Genomic DNA, 19,580 nt, shown 5'->3' with positions numbered 1-19,580 from the left:
GATAAGCTCGACGAGCACTCTTGTGAGGCTTGTCGCTTAGGCAAGCACGTTCGTCTTCCCTTTAGTGCGTCTTCTTCAGTTTCCACTTTTCCGTTTCAATTACTTCATAGTGATGTTTGGACATCTCCCGTTGCGAGTAACACGGGTTATCTATACTACTTGGTGATTTTAGATGATTACTCTCATTATGTGTGGACTTTTCCCCTTCGTCGTAAATCCGGTGCTTTAGCCACACTCACCGCCTTTTATTCCTATGTCACCACCCAGTTCGGTCGCCCTATACTCGCACTCCAAACTGATAACGGATAAGAGTTTGACAACGTCGCTCTTCGCACACTTCTCGCCTCTCACGGCACAATCTTCCGTCTGACTTGCCCCTACACCTCCCAGCAGAACGGCCGCGCCGAGCGCATTCTCCGCACTCTTAATGACTGTGTTCGCACGTTACTCTTTCACTCTAACGTGCCCGCTCGGTTTTGGCCCGATGCCCTCGCTACCGCCACTCTCTTAGTTAACATTCGTCCGTGTCGCCCTCGGTGGAACTACGCCCCTCACCACCTTCTCTTCGGCACACCACCGTCCTATGATGGTCTCCGCATCTTTGGGTGTCTCTGTTATCCTAACCACGCCACACAAGCTCGCACCACGATCCGTCCCATGCGTCTTCCTTGGCTTCCCTCCTAATACCAAAAGTTACCGGTGCTATGATCCTGTCACTCATCGTGTGTACACCTCGAGGCATGTGTACTTTGTCAAGACGGTGTTCCCTTTTTTTCAGGTTCCTCCGGCTTCGGCCCCTTCGGCGCCGGCCCCCGCGCCCCCTTCGTGGAGCGATGCGCGGCGGTAGCCCCCGGCACGGCGCCCTATGTCGCCACCACCTGGCTTCGTGACTCCCTCCCCCGAGGTCGAGTCTGCCCGGGCCCCCGGGTCCCCGTCTCCCTCCTACGAGGTTGAGCCCGGCACCCCGCCCGCCACGCCTGCGACAGGCTCGACGTCAACCTCGCCCGTCGCCTCTTCCGCCGCCGGATCAACCGACGCTGCTGCCGTCGCGGCCCCCACCGCCGCTGCCGCTGCGGCCTCTGCTGCCTCCGCCGCCGCGGCCCCTACCGCCGCACCGGGTGCCCCCGCCGCCGTGGCCCCTGCCACCGCGGCACCCGCCGGCCCTGCTGCCTCGTCACTTGGCGTGACTACCCGTGCCCGAGCAGGAGTGCTTCGGCCCAGTACGCGCTACTCCGCCGACGAGTATGTGTGCACTGCCTCGACGTCGACGCCATCACCCGTCCCCACCTCCGCTCGTGCTGCCCTTCGGGATCCCCACTGGCTAGCTGCGATGCAGGAGGAGTTCGACGCCTTACAGCGCAACCGCACATGGCAGCTTGTTCCGTGACCCCCTCGTGCCAACATCATCTCTGGCAAGTGGGTGTTTCGCCACAAGACTCGCCCAGACGGTTCTCTCGAGCGCTACAAGGCTCGATGGGTGGTTTGTGGTTTTCGGCAGCGCGCGGGCGTGGACTTCACTGACACTTTTGCCCCGGTTGTGAAACCGGGCACGATCCGCGCCGTCCTTCAGCTGGCCGTCTCGCGCGCCTGGCCTGTGCATCAATTGGACGTTTCCAACGCCTTCTTGCATGGTCATCTCGCCGAGCAGGTGTTCTGTGAGCAGCCTACTGGTTTCGTCGACGCCGAGCACCCTGACTTCGTGTGCTTGCTCTCCCGCTCTCTGTACGGGTTGAAGCAGGCGCCTCGGGCTTGGTACCAGCGTATCGCAGCCTTCCTGCAGTCTCTGGGCTTTCGGTCCACTCGATCCGATGCCTCACTTTTTGTGTATCATCAGGGAGCTGACACTGCATATCTGCTGCTCTACGTCGACAACATCATCCTCACGGCGTCCACCCCTGATCTCCTTCAGCGGCTGACTGCTCGTCTTCGTGATGAGTTCGCCCTCAAGGAATTGGGGCCCCTGCACTACTTTCTCGGCATCGAGGTGATCCGCCGGGCTGACGGTTTCTTTCTGCATCAGCAGAAGTACGCCCACGAGCTCCTTGAGCGTTCCAGTATGCTTAACTGCAAGCCGGCGCCCACCCCCGTCGACACGAAGGCGAAGGTCTCTGCTCTGGAGGGGTCTCTCGCGTCCGATGGAGCATTTTATCGCTCTATTGTCGGTGCTTTACAGTACTTGACGCTGACTCGCCCCGACCTGCAGTATGCTGTTCAGCAGGTGTGCCTCCATATGCACGCCCCGCGTGACTCTCACTTGACTCTGGTGAAGCGTATTCTCCGTTACATACGCGGCATCATGTCCTTGGGACTCACCCTGATGGCCTCCTCCTCCACCGACCTCGTGGCCTACTCGGATGCTGACTGGGCTGGCTGCCCCGACACGCGACGCTCTACGTCAGGCTACTGCGTCTACCTTGGGCCCTCGTTGATCTCTTGATCATCGAAGCGGCAGCCCACGGTCTCCCGCTCCAGTGCCGAGGCAGGGTATCGCGCCGTGGCCGAGTGCTCTTGGATACGTCAGCTGCTCCAGGAGTTGCTTTGTGATGTTCACAAGGTCACTCTTGTCTACTGCGATAACGTCAGCGCGGTCTACCTCTCCGCCAACCCGATGCACCATCGACGGACGAAGCATATTGAGCTCGATATTCACTTCGTGCGCAAGCAGGTTGCCGTTGGCCGTGTTCGGGTTCTCCACGTGCCGACGAAGCAACAGTTTGCTGATGTGATGACTAAGGGATTGCCTACTCCCGTCTTCGAGGAGTTTCGGTCCAGTCTCTGTGTCTCCGGCGACGCTTCGACTGCAGGGGGGTGTTGAGTATGTGTTTTGTATTGCACGTGTATTGGAGTTGTGGCCCACCTTCTAGTCTTGTATAGTTGAGGTAGAGGCCTTCCTTTGTATTATATATACGTACACCAGCACCTCATCAATACAATGATTGTTGTATTGGAAACTTTCCCGTCTACACGCCTGATATGAATGACCCGAGTGTCGCTGAATTTCTGCAGTTCCTCTTTGATGTCCACAATTGCGGAAAGGCTGCTCGTACCCGGTCGAAGCTCATTTGCCAGGAAGGCACAATCCATTTCCGCAATGATTGGCCCCTGTAAAGCTCCAACAGGGAACGCAACCCTGCCAGTAGGGCGACGGCCTCGACTACTTCCACAGGCTACATGGCTTGACTGAGAGAAGCAAAGAAGTCCATTGTGGTCTCTTTCAATCGCGCCAATATGGGCTTCACAGCTATCGGCCAGGAAGGTTGCATCTGTATTTAGCTTGAGCGTCCCCGCGCATGGAGGCCTCCAGCGGTCAGAGTCTAAGTTCTTGGAGCTCCCCCCCGTCTGAGCATAACACATGATTGTGGTTCTCCAGACCTCTGCCCGCCCACTTCAGGCTCTACATGTTTTTGCTTGTGTTTATCATCTGTCTCTCTCACCGCACTGGAAGTACAGCCATTCAGCTCTTCCGCGTACTGTTTTAAGAAACAGTTTTGACTAATTCACATCTAGATGTTTTTTAAGGATGTCACATCTAAGCTCCTACAAATATATAATGCAGCAACAAAAGAAAATTAGAGAAAAAATAGACCACAAACAGAGTGGACATCAGCTTAGATGTGACATAACTATGTCACATCTAGATGCGTCCTAGACAGTGTTGGGGAACGTAGTAATTTCAAAAAAAATTCTACGCACACGCAAGATCATGGTGATGCATAGCAACAAGAGAGGAGAGTGTTGTCCACGTACCCTCGTAGACCGAAAGCGGAAGCGTTAGCACAACGCGGTTGATGTAGTAGTACATCTTCACGATCCACCGATCAAGTACTGAACGCACGGCACCTCCGAGTTCAGCACACGTTCAGCCCGATAACGTCCCTCGAACTTCAATCCAGCCGAGTGTTGAGGGAGAGTTTCGTCAGCACGGCGGCGTGGTGACGATGATGATGTTCTACTGACGCAGGGCTTCGCCTAAGCACCGCTACAGTATTATCGAGGTGGACTATGGTGGAGGGGGGGGGGGGCACCGCACACGGCTAAAAGATCAAACGATCAATTGTTGTGTCCTTGGGGTGCCCCCTGCCCCCGTATATAAAGGAGCAAGGGGGGGAGGTGCGGCCGGCCAGGAGGAGGCGCGCCAGGAGGAGTCCTACTCCCACCGGGCTGCGGCAATTGCTAACATGATTCGGACAGACTTAAGCATCGCTACGGGTGAGAAGGTCTCATCGTAGTCAATCCCTTGAACTTGTCGAAAACCTTTTGCAACAAGTCGAGCTTTATAGACAGTAACATTACCGTCAGCGTCAGTCTTCTTCTTGAAGATCCATTTATTCTCAATTGCTTGCCGATCATCGGGCAAGTCAACCAAAGTCCACACTTTGTTCTCATACATGGATCCCATCTCAGATTTCATGGCCTCAAGCCATTTCGCGGAATCTGGGCTCACCATCACTTCTTCATAGTTCGTAGGTTCGTCATGGTCTAGTAACATAACCTCCAGAACAGGATTACCGTACCACTCTGGTGCGGATCTTACTCTGGTTGACCTACGAGGTTCAGTAACAACTTGATCTGAAGTTCCATGATCATCATCATTAACTTCCTCACTAATTGGTATAGGCGTCGCAGAAACCGGTTTCTGCGATGAACTACTTTCCAATAAGGGAGCAGGTACAGTTATCTCATCAAGTTCTACTTTCCTCCCACTCACTTCTTTCGAGAGAAACAACTTCTCCAGAAAGATTCCGAATTTAGCAACAAAAGTCTTGCCTTCGGATCTATGATAGAAGGTGTACCCAACAGTCTCCTTTGGGTATCCTATGAAGACACATTTCTCCGATTTGGGTTCGAGCTTATCAGGTTGAAACTTTTTCACATAAGCATCGCAGCCCCAAACTTTAAGAAACGACAACTTTGGTTTCTTGCCAAACCACAGTTCATAAGGTGTCGTCTCAACGGATTTTGATGGTGCCCTATTTAACGTGAATGCGGCCGTCTCTAAAGCATAACCCCAAAACGATAGCGGTAAATGAGTAAGAGACATCATAGATCGCACCATATCTACTAGAGTACGATTACGACGTTCGGACACACCATTACGCTGTGGTGTTCCGGGTAGCGTGAGTTGCGAAACTATTCCGCATTGTTTCAATGAAGACCAAACTCATAACTCAAATATTCTCCTCCACGATCAGATCGTAGAAACTTTATTTTCTTGTTATGATGATTTTCAACTTCACTCTGAAATTCTTTGAACTTTTCAAATGTTTCAGACTTATGTTTCATTAAGTAGATATACCCATATCTGCTTAAATCATTTGTGAAGGTGAGAAAATAACGATATCCGCCACGAGCCTCAACATTCATCGGACCACATACATCTGTATGTATGATTTCCAACAAATCTGTTGCTCTCTCCATAGTTCCGGAGAATGGCGTTTTAGTCATCTTGCCCATGAGGCACGGTTCGCAAGTACCAAGTGATTCATAATCAAGTGGTTCCAAAAGTCCATCAGTATGGAGTTTCTTCATGCGCTTTACACCGATATGACCTAAACGGCAGTGCCACAAATAAGTTGCACTATCATTATCAACTCTGCATCTTTTGGCTTCAATATTATGAATATGTGTATCACTACTATCGAGATTCAAAAAATAGACCACTCTTCAAGGGTGCATGACCATAAAAGATATTACTCATATAAATAGAACAACCATTATTCTCTGATTTAAATGAATAACCGTCTCGCATCAAACAAGATCCAGATATAATGTTCATGCTTAACGCTGGCACCAAATAACAATTATTTAGGTCTAAAACTAATCCCGAAGGTAGATGTAGAGGTAGCATGCCGACTGCGATCACATCGACTTTGGAACCATTTCCCACGCGCATCGTCACCTCGTCCTTAGCCAATCTTCGCTTAATCCGTAGCCCCTGTTTCGAGTTGCAAATATTAGCAACAGAACCAGTATCAAATACCCAGGTGCTACTGCGAGCATTAGTAAGGTACACATCAATAACATGTATATCACATATACCTTTGTTCACCTTGCCATCCTTCTTATCCGCCAAATACTTGGGGCAGTTCCGCTTCCAGTGACCAGTCTGCTTGCAGTAGAAGCACTCAGTCTCAGGCTTAGGTCTATACTTGGGTTTCTTCTCCTGAACAGCAACTTGCTTGTTGTTCTTCTTGAAGTTTCCCTTCTTCTTCTTCCCTTTGCCCTTTTTCTTGAAACTGGTGGTCTTTATTGACCATCAATATTTGATGCTCCTTTTTGATTTCTACCTCCGCAGCCTTTAGCATTGCGAAGAGCTCGGGAATCGTCTTATCCATCCGTTGCATGTTATAGTCCATCACGAAGCTCTTGTAGCTTGGTGGCAGTGATTGGAGAATTCTGTCAATGACGCTATCATCCGGAAGATTAACTCCTAGTTGAATCAAGTGATTATTATACCCAGACATTTTGAGTATATGCTCACTGACAGAACTATTCTCCTCCATCTTGCAGCCGTAGAACTTATTGGAGACTTCATATCTCTCAATTCGGGCATTTGCTTGAAATATTAACTTCAACTCCTAGAACATCTCATATGCTCTATGACGTTCAAAATGTCGTTGAAGTCCCGGTTCTAAGCCGTAAAGCATGGCACATTGAACTATCGCGTAGTCATCAGCTTTGCTCTGCCAGACGTTCTTAACGTCGTTAGTTGCATCGGCAGCAGGCCTGGCACCCAGCGGTGCTTCCATGACGTAATTCTTCCATGCAGCAATGAGGATAATCCTCAAGTTACGGACCCAGTCCGTGTAATTGCTACCATCATCTTTCAACTTTGCTTTCTCAAGGAACGCATTAAAATTCAACGGAACAACAGCACGGGCCATCTATCTACAATCAACATAGACAAGCAAGATACTATCAGGTACTAAGTTCATGATAAATTTAAGTTCAATTAATCATATTACTTAAGAACTCCCACTTAGATAGACATCCCTCTAATCCTCTAAGTGATCACGTGATCCATATCAACTGAACCATGTCCGATCATCACGTGAGATGGAGTAGTTTCAACGGTGAACATCACTATGTTGATCATATCTACTATATGATTCACGCTCGACCTTTCGGTCTCCGTGTTTCGAGGCCATATCTGTTATATGCTAGGCTCGTCAAGCTTAACCTGAGTATTCCGCGTGTGCAACTGTTTTGCACCCGTTGTATTTGAACGTGGAGCCTATCACACTCGATCATCACGTGGTGTCTCAGCACGAAGAACTTTCGCAACGGTGCATACTCAGGGAGAACACTTATACTTTGATAATTTAGTGAGGGATCATCTTATAATGCTACCGTCAATCGAAGCAAGATAAGATGCATAAAAGATAAACATCACATGCAATCAATATAAGTGATATGATATGGCCATCATCATCTTGTGCTTGTGATCTCCATCTCTGAAGCACCATCATGATCACCATCGTCACCGGCGCGACACCTTGATCTTTATCGTAGCATCGTTGTCGTCTCGCCAATCTTATGCTTCTACGACTATCGCTACCGCTTATTGATAAAGTAAAGCATTACAGGGCGATTGCATTGCATACAATAAAGCGACAACCATATGGCTCCTGCCAGTTGCCGATAACTCGGTTACAAAACATGATCATCTCATACAATAGAATTTAGCATCATGTCTTGACCATATCACATCACAACATGCCCTGCAAAAACAAGTTTGACGTCCTCTACTTTGTTGTTGCAAATTTTACGTTCTTACCTATGCATCAAAACCACAACGATAGTTTGTCAAGTTGGTGCTGCTTTAACCTTCGCAAGGACCGGGCGTAGCCACACTCGGTTCAACTAAAGTTGGAGAAACTGACACCCGCCAGCCACCTGTGTGCAAAGCACGTCGGTAGAACCAGTCTCGCGTAAGCGTACACGTATTGTCGGTCCGGGCCGCTTCATCCAACAATACCGCCGAACCAAAGTATGACATGCTGGTAAGCAGTATGACTTATATCGCCCACAACTCACTTGTGTTCTACTCGTGCATATAACATAAACGCATAAAACCAGGCTCGGATGCCACTGTTGGGGAACGTAGTAATTTCAAAAAATTTCCTACGCACACGCAAGATCATGGTGATGCATAGCAACGAGAGGGGAGAGTGTTGTCCACGTAACCTCGTAGACCGAAAGCGGAAGCGTTAGCACAATGCGGTTGATGTAGTCGTACGTCTTCACGATCCGACCGATCAAGTACCGAACGCGCGGCACCTCCGAGTTCAGCACACGTTCAGCCCGATGACGTCCCTCAAACTCCGATCCAGCCGAGTGTTGAGCGAGAGTTTCGTCAGCACCATGGCGTGGTGACAATGATGATGTTCTACTGACGCAGGGCTTCGCCTAAGCACCGCTACAGTATTATCGAGGTGGACTATGGTGGAGGGGGGGGGGGCACCGCACATGGCTAAAAGATCAAACGATCAATTGTTGTGTCCTTGGGGTGCCCCCTGCCCCCGTATATAAAGGAGCAAGGGGGGGAGGTGCGGCCGGCCAGGAGGAGGCGCGCCAGGAGGAGTCCTACTCCTCCCTCCCTTCCTTGTTGGACTAGGAGAGGAGAGGGAAGGAGAGAGGGGGAAAGGAAAGGGGGGGCGCCGCCCCCCTCCTTGTCCAATTCGGACTTGGGGGGGGGGAGGGGCGCGCGGTTGCCCCTTGGCCGCCTCTCCTCTTCCACCAATTGGGCCCATGAGGCCCAACAGCCTCCGGGGGGTTCCGGTAACCCCCCGGTACTCCGGTATATATCCGATAACCCCCGGAACCATTCCGGTGTCCGAATATAGTCATCCAATATATCAATCTTCATGTCTCGACCATTTCGAGACTCCTCGTCATGTCCGTGATCACATTCGGGACTCCGAACAACCTTCGGTACATCAAAACATATAAACTCATAATATAAATGTCATCGAAACGTTAAGCGTGCGGACCCAACGGGTTCGAGAACTATGTAGACATGACCGAGACACGTCTCCGGTCAATAACCAATAGCGGAACCTGGATGCTCATATTGGCTCCCACATATTCTACGAAGATCTTTATCGGTCAAACCGCATAACAACATATGTTGTTCCCTTTGTCATCGGTATGTTACTTGCCCGAGATTCGATCGTCGGTATCTCAATACCTAGTTCAATCTCGTTACCGGCAAGTCTCTTTACTCGTTCCGTAATACATCATCCCACAACTAACTCATTAGTTGCAATGCTTGCAAGGCTTAAGTGATGTGCATTACCGAGAGGGCCCAGAGATACCTCTCCGACAATCGGAGTGACAAATCCTAATCTCGAAATACGCCAACCCAACAAGTACCTTTGGAGACACCTGTAGAGCACCTTTATAATCACCCAGTTACGTTGTGACGTTTGGTAGCACACAAAGTGTTCCTCCGGTAAACGGGAGTTGCATAATCTCATAGTCATAGGAACATGTATAAGCCATGAAGAAAGCAATAGCAAAATACTAAACGATCGAGTGCTAAGCTAACGGAATGGGTCAAGTCAATCACATCATTCTCCTAATGATTTGACCCCATTAATCAAATGACAACCCATGTCAATGGCTAGGAAACATAACCATCTTTGATTAACGAGCTAGTCAAGTAGAGGCATACTAGTGACACTCTGTTTGTCTATGTATTCACACAAGTATTACGTTTCCGGTTAATACAATTCTAGCATGAATAATAAACATTTATCATGATATAAGGAAATAAATAATAACTTTATTATTGCCTCTAGGGCATATTTCCTTCAGACAGACCCTTTAAGAAAACAACGGATCGGCTGATAGTCTCCTTTCCTTCCTTATGAGTACACTCATCGCGAAGAAACCAACTCCGCCACAAGAGAAGCATCACTTTTGTCCTCATCTCCGGATCACAAGGGGTCAGAAGGTGATGTAACCAGTCCACTCCAGAGGGTCTGAATTGTAGTTCACTGGGTAACTCCCACTCTGCCCTCATTTCATGTCGAAGTGCGCGACTCTTTGTGCATGCAACCACGGCATGATACTCATCCTCCTTGCCATTTCCGCAGATCTTGCAAGTGCTGTCAATTTCCAATGTACGTTTCCATTTGTTTTCCTTAGTGGCTAATGTGTTTGTGGCAACCCTCCAGCCAAAAATCTTGATTTTCTCAGGGACTTTAGACTTCCATATGATATCCCAAATACTACGATCATCGACGTCATTTGTGGAGCTAGAGGTAGGGTTTCTGGACTGATTGTGGAGGGAAACTGCCAGCTTATAAGCACTTCTGACCGTGAATCTACTAGACTTCTCGGAGTGCCAAGCCAGGGTATCCTCCGCGCCCCCTTGGTAGCTTGATGTTTCAAATGGCCTCTGCATCAAAACTATGGAAGAGCCGATTCACCAGTTCAGAATTCCATCCACTTCCATCGGTCATCAAGAGTTGATTAACCCATCTTAGCCTGGATCGGCGAATAAACTTAGCCGGTTTGAGCCCCTCCTTGCGTGGTATCGAGTTGTCTCTCTGAATGTTCACATTTCTGCAGTTTCCAACTCCCCATACCAAGCCTGCTTTGAGCAATTCCAGTCCGTGTTCGATCCCACGCCAGACCGGAGAAGCCTCCGATGCAAAGACTGTATCAGTAAGCTCACCATGTGGGTAATACTTGGATTTGAGGATGCGGGCACATAGGCTATCCGGTCTCAGTAGCAGCCTCCAGGCATCCCTCGCCAGCAGCGCTTCGTTAAACATCTTCATATCCCTGAATCCAATGACCCGCCCCTTTTTGGTTTGATCATCCGGACCCAAGACATCCAGGGTACTTTCCTCTGCCCATTCTCCTCGCCCCACCAAAAGTCCCGAATTAATTTTTCATACTTGTCACAGAAACCTTGAGACATTTTGAACACACACATACAGTATGTGGGCAGGGCTTGGAGTATAGATTTGATCAGGGTTTCTGTGGCTACATGAGACATGAATCTCTCCGACCAGTCTGTACATCTCTTCACAAATCATTCCATGATCGGTTGAAAGGAAGAGTCTTTCATGCGCCCCTCTGGAGTAGGGAGACCTAAATATTTACTTTCAAAGGTTGAGGTCAATATTTGCAGCACAGACTTTACCTCTCGTTGGGTGTCCTCCGGGCATAACTCACTGAACATGATTGAGCATTTACTGTTGCTAAGGAGTTGACCCGACCCCTTTTGGAATTTGTCTAGGACCTGGCTCACACTTTCAGCCTCCTCCTTGCATGCCTTAAAGAATAACAAACTGTCGTCCGCAAATAAGAGGTTCGATATCCCTAGGCTTCCCCTGGCCATTTTAAGGGGTGTTACCTTTCCATGCCAAATCTCCTTGTCCGGCAAACAAGAGAGTCCTTCTGCCACAAAGAGGAATAAATACAGGCTCAGTGGATCGCCTTGTCGAAGCCCCCTTGAGGGTGTGAATGGATCCAGACGTTCTCCATTGTAACTGACTATGTACCTCACAGATTTCACACAGCTCATCACCCATCCGACTCATCTATAGTCAAAGCCTAGCTTTAAGAGGGCTGCTTCCATAAACTCCCAACCAACCATGTCGTAAGCTTTTGCTAAATCTGATTTGAAGGCACAATGGGTGTTAGAAGGGTTTCTGCTATGTTGTATTTTGTGGAAGCACTCAAAGGCGATCGTGGCATTATCCGTTATCAAATACCTCAGGAATGAATGCACTTTGCGTTTCTGAGATGAGCTCATCTAGGAGTGGTCTCAGCCGGTTCACCATACACTTCGAGATCACTTTATAAATCACATTGTAAAGGCTAATGGGGCGGAAATCCTTCAGATACTCTGGATTGTTGTGTTTTGGGACCGTGTCATTGACCCCCTCTGGCATTATACCCTCTTTGAAGAACTTCAGAACCGCGTTTACCACATCTTGCTTGACAGTGCCCCAGTTTCTTTGGAAGATCCTGGCTGGGAAACCATCTGGTCCGGGGGCTTTCAACGGGCCAATTTGGAATAGTGCATCGCTGACCTCTTTCTCTGTAAACTCCTTAAGCAGGGATTCATTCATCTCACAGGTAACTCTCTCATTCATGCAGTCTACAATCTCTTTTGGTTCAACACCTCCCTCCTTGGAATAGAGGTGTTTGAAGAAACTGGTTGTCATCTCTTTTAACTTAGATTTGTCCTCAAACCAGGAGCTCCCCTCGTCCTTAAGCTTACTGATTGTGTTGTTTTTTCGTCTCCACGAGGCCTTACGTTGGAAGTATTTAGTTTTTTTATCACCCTCCCGCAGCCAAAGGGCTCTAGACTGCTGCCTCCACATCATCTCCTCATGAGGGAGCAACTCATCTAGATTCCTCGAGACGCTCTTAATCTCTTTATCCCTGCCGCAGATGCTTGTTGCTTCCAAAGGCCTTCTAACTGTTTCCTTAGTGTCGCTATTTGTTTGATAATGGAGCCAAAGTTGTTCTTTGCCCAGCCATTCAAGGACCGACGGAGAGCATTCAGTTTCCGGGCCATGTCATCCAGGTTATTGGCCGTCCCGTCTTTCTCCCACGACCTCACAATAGCGTCCGTCAGCGAGTCCATTCTTTCTCACATGTATTCATAACGGAAACCCTTCTGAGATGGTCTCCACTCTTGCCTTGGCCCAAACCTAAGTAAGATAGGGAGATGATCAGATCGTGAAGAGCAGATATGCTCAACCGATGCCTCTGGGAAGATGGTACTCCACTCCTGGTCTGCGACCCCTCGGTCAATTCTAGCTTTCACGTTATCCTCACCCGACTGCTTGTTATCATATGTCCACTTGGGTCCCCTAAATCCAAGGTCTAGCAACTTACAATCAGCAAGTACCTCTCTAAAGTTTGCCATATTTCTCTCATTTCTCTTTGTTTTGGAGATATGTTCATGTTGCCACGCAGTTTCATTAAAATCCCCCAACATAAGCCAAGGTTCATTGGAGAGAGGTCGGATTCTCCGTAGAAAATCCCACATGTGGTGCCTCTCACAAGCTTTTGGTTCCCCATAGACAAAAGTTCCCCTCCATTGACGGCCATGGGGGTTAAGACGGATCAACACATCGACATACCGAGGGCCAACAACGAGTTTCTTTATTTCAACTTGCTCATCATAGAATAGAGCGACACCGGCACCTTTGGCCTTCCCAACATGGGATATGCAGTGCTTGAGACCTAGTCTCCTATGCAATTCATTGACATATTCCTCGCTTTTCCTAGTTTGAGAGATAAATGCCAGAGATGGACGGTACGTGCGCACAAGGCACACCATCTATTGAACTATCCGGGGCTGCCCAAGACCCCGACAGTTCCAGCTTATTATTGTCATGGCTCCTGGTGGGTGCCGTCCATCGCACCCACCAGTTGACCGAGAGCCCCAGGCTCGGTAACTTTCTGTCCGCCGTCCTTACCAGTGCTTCCTTTTTGATAACCCACAATTATAGGGGATCGCAACAGTTTTCGAGGGTAGAGTATTCAACCCAAATTTATAGATTCGACACAAGGGGGGCCAAAGAATATTTGAAGGTATTAGTAGCAGAGTTGTCAATTCAACCACACCTAGAGATTAATTATCTGCAGCAAAGTGATGAGTAGCAAAGTAGTATGATAGTTTTTATAATAGTAGCAGCAGTAACGGTAACGGTAACAGCGATAGCAGTAATTTTGTAGCAAGTGTAACAGTAACAGCAGTAGTAGTAACTTAGCAAGAACAATATAGGATAAATTTGTAGGCATTGGATTGGTGACTTGTTGGATGATATTCATCATGAGACAGTTTAGGGCGATACGACACTAGCTCTACTTCGTCAATATAATGTAGGCATGTATTCCGTAAATAGTCATACGTGCTTATGGAAAGAACTTGCATGCCATCTTTTGTCCTACCCTCCCGTGGCAGCAGGGTCCTATTGGAAACTAAGGGATATTAAGGCCTCCTTCTAATAGAGAACCGGAACAAAGCATTAACACATAGTGAATACATAAAGTCCTCAAACTACGATCATCACCGGGAGTTGTCCCGACTATTGTCACTCCGGGGTTGCCAGATCATAACATGTATTAGGTGACTATAACTTGCAAGATCAGATCTAGAACATGGATATAATTGTGATAACATAAACGGTTCAGATCTGAGTTCATTGCACCCGGGCCCAAAGTGACAAGCATTAAGCATGGCAAAGTCATAGCAACATCAATCTTAGAACATAGCGGATACTAGGGATCAATCCCTAACAAAACTAACTCGATTACATGATGAATCTCATCCAACTCCTCACCGACCAGCAAGCCTACGAAGGAATTACTCACTCCCGGTGGGGAGCACCATGGAATTGGCAATGGAGAAGGGTTGGTGATGACGAAGAACGAAGATCCCCCTCCCCGGAGCCCCAAACGGACTCCAGATCTGGCCTCCCGATGAAGAATAGGAGGTGACGGCGGCTCCGTCTCGTGGACTGCGATAATTCTTTCTCCCCCATTTTTCTAGAAAAATATGATTTTATAGCATCGGTTTCAGGGTCTGCGGGGCCACCAGGTGGGGACAACCCACCTGGGCGCGCCAGGAGGGGGGCACGCCCTGGTGGGTTGTGTCCACCCAGGTGCTACCCTCCGGTGGGTCTTGGCTCCAGAAATTCTTGTTTATTATATAAAAAATGCTCGCAAAGTTTCATTCCATTCTGAAAACTTTTATTTCTGCACAAAAATAACACCATGGTAGTTCTGCTGAAAACAGCGTCAGTCCAGGGTTAGTTTCATTCAAATCATGCAAATTAGAGTCCAAAACAAGAGGAAAAGCGTTAGGAAAAGTAGATACGTTGGAGACGTATCAACTCCCCCAAGCTTAAACCTTTGCTTGTCCTCAAGAAATTCAGTTGATAAACTAAAAGTGAAAAAGAAAAACTTTTACGAACTGTTTTGCTCTTGTTTGCATAAATAAGCTTAAACAGCACCCAGGTTTTTAGCCAACATTATAACTAACAATGCGACGATAACTCTTAAAGATTAAATTGACTCATATCAATGACATAATCAGCTAGCGAGCAATAATAAGATATCTCAAACGGCAACACGTTGTCAAAACAACCATGATATAATATGACAATAGTGGTATCTCGCTAGCCCTTTCCGAGACCACAAAACATAGATGCAGAGCACCTTCAAAGTTCAAGCATCGACTAAACATTGTAATTCATGGTAGAAAAGATCCAGTCATGATGCACCCAACATTAGCTACACACAATGCATAAGTCATGACAGCTGTGCTCCCAGATTCTGGCGCTTATTTTAGAAGGTGATGACACAACATAAAAGTAAATAGATAGTCCCTTCGCAGAGGGAAGCAGTGATTTGCAGAGGTGCCAGAGCTCAAGTTTTTAAAATAGAGGTAAGTGATATTTTGAGACATGCACCCTTCTCATTTACTTCACGACCATCAGTTATCTATTTCTTCCATGCTAAGCACGCTATGGCGGTTCCCAAGCGATAAAAGTAAAGGTTTTGACTCCATTGGGAGTTTTTGTTTGATTATTTGTAAGCTTTTTCTGTTTGCAGTTTGGGACTGGGCATCCCCATTACCACCCTTTTCTCGTACGATGGCGAGTGAATAAACACTCGACCTGAGAATAACCCGCTTAGCATGGAAGATACCGACCACCTCCTGTCGTTCCATGAACGATCCAGGCACACAAAAAAGGATATTTATTAGAAGTTTTTAGAGGTGGCACATGCAAATTTACTTAGGACGGCAGGGTAATACCACATATAGGTAGGTATGGTGGACTCATCTGGAATAACTTTTGGGTTCAAGGTTTTTGATGTACAAGTAGAATTCCCACTTAGTATAGGCAAAGGCTAGCAATTAGATTGAGAAGCGGCTAGCTAGAGCAACAACGGTCATGAACGTGCATTATGCATAAGTAACATTGGACACTAGCATGAGTAGGATATGAGCACCATGAACATAAATATCATACAGGCTATGTTGGTTTTGATTCAACTACATGCATGAAAATGTGCCTAGTCAAGCCACTCGAACATTCAAAGGAGGATATCATATCATCATACTACATCACAATCATCCAGGATAAATCATTATCCACTCCCAGCTACTTATGCATGGCATGAGAAACTACAATCTCTAATTGTCATTGCAAACATGTTTAATCATAATGGGCTGAATCATGGATACTAGGTTAAACATATTTACACAAACAGAACAAGTCGAGTTCATACCAGTTTCTCTGTCGTCCAGTTCATCGAATATCGTCATTATTGTCTTTCACTTGCACGACCGAACGATATGAAATAATAATAGTGCAAGACTGCCGTGGACTATGCTAGAATCTGCAAACATTTTATTCAACACGAGAAGACAAGGTAAAATGGGCTCTTTATTAGATCAACGATTATTCATATGAGAGCCACTCAACACTTTCATCGTGGTCTTCTCCTAGGTGCAACTCAAATAGAAAGAAAAGAAATTCAGAGAAACACACTGATTTTTTTGGAGTTTTTGGTTTTCTTGAACAAGCAAATAAAAGGGAAAACAAAAACGAGAAAAACTATTTACATGGGAAAGCTCCCAACAAGCAAAAGAAGAACAAGGAAATCTTTTTGGGTTTTCTTTTTAGTATTACTACTAAGCATGCATAGAAAGTAAATTAACTACAACTATTTTTTTTTCTAAAAAATTTCAAACACACAAGAAGAAAGCAAGAAAATAAATCTAAGCATGGATGATACAATGAAAATGTGTGAACGCCGACAACTGGAATAAGTGAACATGAATGTAATGTCGGTGAGAAACACATACTCCCCCAAGCTTAGGCTTTTGGCCTAGCTTGGTAAACAATCAGTAGCCTAGATATTAGTTGGCGAGGTAGCTCACGGAGGCTCTCGGTGCGGATGCCTCGGCCTGCCGTGCTGCCTCCACTGTTGCGTTGTGAGCTCGGGCCTCGCTCTCAAGAACAAAATATCTTCCCTTGCTATGATAGTCAAAAAGAGCAGGCATAGGCAAATATGTGTGCACAACAGATGTTTGATTAAACAATAGATTGTAAGTGAAGTTATGAATCTTTCCTTTAAGGATCTTATGATCTTTTAAGGTGTTAAAATCTAAATACTGCGTGGGTAGGATAGGATCAAAGGGCAAAGATGAAACACTCAGCCCTCGTGCTAAACGTGTGGCATATATAGCGGTGCGTATGAGACTCAAGTCTGGAGCACAAAGTGTACTACAGTCTTGCTTGCCTACTATACATTTCCCGTTAAATAATGCAAAGGACTGAATTGCAGGAAAATGAATGCTCTTGATTCTACCTTGTGTCACTCCCCTCGTCTCATCGCACCAAAGACTAGTTAAGAATGATTGGTACTCAGCCCTTGGCGGTTCGTCAAGCGAACCCCAAAACGGGAGTTTGCAGTGGTAAGCAAAATTCTCTACTGAGATGGTAAATGGATTATCATAAAGCATAAACGACACCCTAGACTCATGGGGATGGAATTTAAACCCCTTGACAAATGATTCAGTGAGAATGTGGCGTTGTTCACACTTATCTGAAATGTAGGGACCGAGACCGGCATTGTGAACATATTGCTCAAATTCCTCCTTAATGCCCACACGCATCATATAATCATCGCAAGGCCATAAGCATGTTTTGGTGGCGGCATCTCGTGTGTAGCTTTCACTTGGTTCAACATAAGACCTGCAAGCGGAGCTGTCAGTAGAAGATGCCCCCGAGGATCGCCTCCTCGAAGAACTACTTCCAAAAAGGTTCATCGTCTTCTCGTACAATTTTCTGAAAATTTTTGAGTGATATAAATTTATCAACAAAAATTTACAAAATTGATAGCAACTACTCATAGGGATACATAGAGGCCATAGCAAGCATTCAAACTACTTAGAACTCTAAGAATTCAACATCCAAGCTCATCTACAGTAGCACCAAGAGTAGCTAATTATTCAAAATATAAACCACTAAAACAAAAACTAATTGGACAAACGATGGAGTCACATACCAAGCAATAATCCCCCGAAACAGTTTCAGAAACGGAGCTTCGAGCAAAGAGATCGAAATCCGCAGGTTTGAGAGCAAGAACACGGGAGAGAGAGCAATGGAGAATTTTTTTCTGGAGGTAAGTGATGATGTGGTGTGAAGAGATAAGTGAGGGGAGCCCACATGGGGACCACAACCCATCAGGGCACGCCTGGGGGTCTTGGTGCGCCCAAGTGGGTTGTGCCCACCTGGTGCACCTCCCTATGGTATTATTTGCACCAGCAATTCAGAAGAAAAAAATCGTATTAAATTTTCAGGGCATTCTGAGAACTTTTATTTTTGGGTCATTTTTTATTGCACGGCAAATTCAGAAAACAGACAAAACATGGCATTTTATTTTATTTAACTAATAAAAACAAAAAACTAAAAGTAGGGACAGAAGGTAGTGCTTACTAAATTCATCAACTTCATACTACTAAAAAATGATCCATTAATAAGGTTGATCGGGTCTTATTAACAACCACTTTCGATTAGCATGAAGCCGAAGAACTTTTGTAAATCACTAAGTTACCTCAATGGGGATATGAATGTCCCCAATAATAAGCATTTCATATTTATTTTTGACAGTAAGTAGAGGTATTTGAAAACTTCCAATAGTGATTGTCGGAGATTTTTCAATAACATTAATACCATTCACTTGGAATTGTTTCTTTGGAAAGTGCACCGTATGTTCATTACCATTGATATGAAAAGTGACCTTGCTTTTATTGCAATCAATAACAGCCCCTGTAGTATTCAAGAAGGGTCTACCAAGGATAATCGACATGTTGTCATCCTCGGGCATCTCAAGTATAACAAAGTCAGTCAAAATAGTAACATTAGCAACAACAACTGGCACATCCTCACAGATACCGATAGGTATGGCAGTTGATTTATTAGCCATTTGCAAAGATATTTTGGTAGATGTGAGTTTATTCAAATCAAGTCCTTTATATAAAGAGAAAGGCATAACACTAACACCAGCTCCTAAATCACACAAAGCAGTTTTCACATAACTCATTTTGATAGAGCAAGGTATAGTTGGTATTCCCGGATCTCCAAGTTTTCTAGGTAATCCATCTTTAAAAGTGTAATTAGCAAGCATAGTGGAGATTTCAGCTTCCGGTATTTTTCTCTTATTTGTGATGATGTCTTTCATGTACTTTGCATAAGGAGGCATTTTCAAGATATCAGTCAACCGAGTACGCAAAAAGACTGGCCTCAGCAGTTCAGCAAAGCATTCAAATTCTTCATCATCTTTCTTTTTAGTTGACTTGGGTGGAAAAGGCATAGGTTTTTGAACCCATAGTTCTTTTACTTTACCGTGTTTTCTAGCAATGAAGTCTCATTTGTCATAACTTTTATTCTTAGGTTGTGGGTTATCAAGATCAACTGGTGGTTCTATCTCAACATCATTGTCTGGTTCTTTTTCATTATTTGTTTGAGTATTCTCATGAACCTCATCATTATCTTTTTCATTATCACTAGGTGAATGTTTATTAC

Source organism: Triticum aestivum, chromosome 5D (genome assembly GCF_018294505.1).
Source record: "Triticum aestivum cultivar Chinese Spring chromosome 5D, IWGSC CS RefSeq v2.1, whole genome shotgun sequence".
In the NCBI taxonomy this organism is placed as follows: domain Eukaryota; kingdom Viridiplantae; phylum Streptophyta; class Magnoliopsida; order Poales; family Poaceae; genus Triticum; species Triticum aestivum.
The sequence above is the reverse complement of the archived record's forward strand: the minus strand, read 5'-3'. Positions refer to the sequence as shown.